Source organism: Zea mays, chromosome 4, assembly GCF_902167145.1.
Source record: "Zea mays cultivar B73 chromosome 4, Zm-B73-REFERENCE-NAM-5.0, whole genome shotgun sequence".
Classification (NCBI taxonomy): Eukaryota; Viridiplantae; Streptophyta; class Magnoliopsida; order Poales; family Poaceae; genus Zea; species Zea mays.
The window spans coordinates 105,127,514-105,131,088 of NC_050099.1; the positions used below are offsets into that span (position 1 = coordinate 105,127,514).

Here is a 3,575-nt window from a genome sequence, read left to right on the forward strand (position 1 = left end):
CGCCATTCCCTGGTCCCAGCCACCAGCCACTCACCCTGTCAACCATAGACGTATCGCCAATGGGACAAATAGCTTCAATTCGGGTCTCCTCGCCTCCTACCGTCCGATGTTCGGCTGCTTTGCTGTTGGGTGGCGCTCGGTCATCTTTGCTTGGCACCCAGTTCATCTCTGCTAGTCCCTGACTCCCCATTCATCTCTACTAGTCCCTGAAATTACTGTATCGTGTTCTGTCACTGAAATTAACACACTGTATCGTGTTCTGTCACTGTATCGTGTTCTGTCCCTGACTCCCCATTCATCTATGTAAATATAACACACTGTATCGTGTTCTGTCACTGAAATTACTGCACATAATTCCATAAACCAATCTATTGTTATACTTACATGATTTTTTCGTTCCCTGCCCTGTCAGCATCTATTTTCCTGACCTATGATGACGACTCAAGGAGGTTTGCAGCCGACAAGCAATGAAGCTAATATGTGCACCAACGACAATGGTAGCCAACTTGATACACGGATTGTGGACGAGATTATGGCCGGGAAGAACATCTTCTTTGATCTTCCTGACAAGAAAAATCTATCTACCCATATTGTTCTCTACTGCTTTGGCCTTAGCGCAAATCATAATTATAGTATATTGTTTTCATACCTCTTAATTGTTGAATGAAATCTTTTTACAACACTATTTTAGTCATTGTTTGCTTAGAATATATTTGTGTGGCAGGTTGACTGGTGAGATATGGACCTTGAAATTCCATTGCATTGGAGCACAACCTGGAAAAGAAATTGTCACAGTAAATATTGATAAAGCTTATGTTGCCTTTTACAATTTGGTGTACATAAAATCGAAACTTGGATATTCTAGGAGGGACTTCTTGTTTTACAAGAAACGATGTGGCATTGATCGATCCAAGCTATTGGCACTTGATTACATCCACCAAGAAGAGGCCATGCTGTCTGATAACATGGATGAGAGAAAAATAAGTTTTGTGCTCACACAAGATCCACCCTGTGATCTAGAGGTAAGCATAACTCCCATCAAGCGTCCAAGGCAACGAACAAATGTTGATGAAGAAACTATAGAAGTGTCGATTGATGCATATAAGGAGTGGCTTGCAATACTACAACATGATAATCCAGAAACGGGTAAGTTAAGATGTCAAACTCATTACATTAAATACATGATATGTTATAGTTTCCACAGTTAAACTTACATATTGTTTAAGTGCAGATTTAATGGATGACTTCAGGGAGGATACGATCAAAACATATAAAGAATGGTTAAGGCATCAAGGCGATCTTCCAGATATCTGTAATTTCTTTTATTTACAGCCTACTAACATATAGTGTATATTTTTGCAAATTGTTAGAGATGTAACTGATGCCTATGCTATCCGTAGTATTGTATGAACGACAAAGCAATGATGACCTAATATTATCAGATGAAGAAATTCATGGCAGCAGCAAACCTACTGCTAATTGGCCATCTCTTGCTAGACGTTATTGGAAAAGAGATCCTGGTATTTTTTACTAAGAGTGTTTTTAATTCAAATGTTGCAATCTTCTACTTTGAATATTTCTACCCATTCATATGTTATTGGTATATATGTAGATAACGATGGAGTCTTCAAAAAGGAGGGGCGTGGTACCCTTAAGAGTATAGCAGCAGCCACCAAGCGAATCAAGAACGGTGATCACAAACTTAAGATTGAATTTTCATCTAAGCTTGGAGGTCCTGTAGGACCAAACACTCGCACTTTTGTGGATGAAATCGTATTGTTTACAAAGAAAAAGGCACCACTCATTGGAGTGAAAAAGTGGAAAGATATAGAGCTCAATGTTAGATCTTCTATAGCCTCTGACGTACTGGTATGTGAAATTTCTTTACTTGAGCCCTAACAGTTAGCTAGAACTATTAGTGGTCTACTATTCCCAAATTACTAGACAATTAACCTTCTCTTTATATCAAAACTGAAACAGCGAAGGTGGGAGTTTCTAACCAATGAGGACGCGCATGAAAAGATCTGGTCTATTGCTAAGGAGAGATACAAAGGATGGTGATCAACGTTAAGCTCAACATACAAGGCATACAATAGTTATGCTGAAAGGATGAAAAACAAGCCTGAAGATGTAGACATCGTCGAGTGGCATTACATGGTGTTGTATTTTGGATCTGAGAAATTCCTGGTTTGCTATTTCATTTCCTTTACTTTAACGATTGGCACTTGCATAATATGGATGATTCTAGCGATTTATTTATTAATTCATTTCCAACTATTATTATTTTCTAGAAAATAAGCAGTCGGAACTCGGAAAACCGTCAGAAACAAAGAACGAAGCATATAATGGGTTCTAGAACTTCTTCCCAAATAAGCTTTCAACAGGTAATGATATGACCACTACTTTATTTTCCATGATTAATGACAAACTTGTATGATACATTCTTCACATTACAGAGAGATCCAGAAACTGGTATAGAACCAACCGATCTATCCCTTTGGATGATTACTCATTGTAAAAATGATGAATGGTCGGAAGAGGCTTCACGTGGCATTTATGTGAGTAAATCACAAAGCTTACTACTAAAACATACTTTAAAATACTGGGCATGAATTCTTATTTGAATTGAGCTAACTTGAACTATATTGTTCTTTTCAGGAGAAGGTAGCTGAGAAAATTGTTGAGAAAATGTATCAAACAGAAAGATTTGATCTAACAAGAGAAGAGGAAAATGCTATTTTCCAAACAACATTCAAGGAAACAACAGGATGTAAGGCAAACAGACTTCATGGTCATGGGTACCTATCAAGATATCCAACAAGAAGTCAAGTGATGGAATCAAAGTTCCTCGAACAAGCTCGTGCCACGGTTGCAACCAACCAAAAGAACATTGAACTCGAAAGTCAGGTCCAGTTGTTAAATAAAAAACTTGCGTGTGAGGTTGCAGAACGAGAAAGAATACTACAGGAAAAAATGCAAGCACTGCAAGAAGAAGAAGAAAGAAAAAGACAAGTGCTTAGAGAAGAAATGAGGCAAGAAATGGTTGTTGCCCTTGCTGCTGTAGCACAACAGGTATAAAATTTGATATTTGTATTTTTACCATCATTGCTGTTAGAAACATTTGCAACATAAATTGTTTGATCAATTGTTTAATGAAGAGTAACCATGAAAGCACCACTCCAATCGATCCTTCTTCTGTTGTCCCTACTAAACCTCCTGAACTCATCCCAGCTGATCCTCCTGCACCTGCACCAAGTAGTGCAAACAACGTTCGTACACCAGACACAAACAATAAGAAAGACAATATGCCAGCAAACTATATTAACTCTTACACTCTAAGGAATGCTGTGACAAGACGTGTGCAGGCAAGGGGCAATAAAGAAGCGAATGTGTATGGAATGCAAATGTTCTTGTATTATAATCATATAAACTGTTTTACAACATTTTTTGATAGTTTTGTTTTTGTAATCCTGAATATGATAATAGGTACAATCCGCAAGTGCAAGCGAGAAGCAAGGTAGATCAACTTAAGAAGCTCTATCAAAGTGTGTTTAAGGTATGTCCACAATCTTTTT

The 3,575-nt window shown here is 37.9% G+C and overlaps 1 long non-coding RNA gene across 1 annotated transcript; it reads left to right on the forward strand.

The window, feature by feature from the left end:
• The first annotated feature begins 1,055 nt into the window (after positions 1-1,055).
• LOC103653559 (uncharacterized) lies at positions 1,056-1,484 on the forward strand. Its single transcript, XR_565549.3, has 3 exons — positions 1,056-1,146; positions 1,232-1,312; positions 1,401-1,484. It is a non-coding gene; the product is annotated as an uncharacterized lncRNA (long non-coding RNA).
• The last annotated feature ends 2,091 nt before the right edge of the window (positions 1,485-3,575 follow it).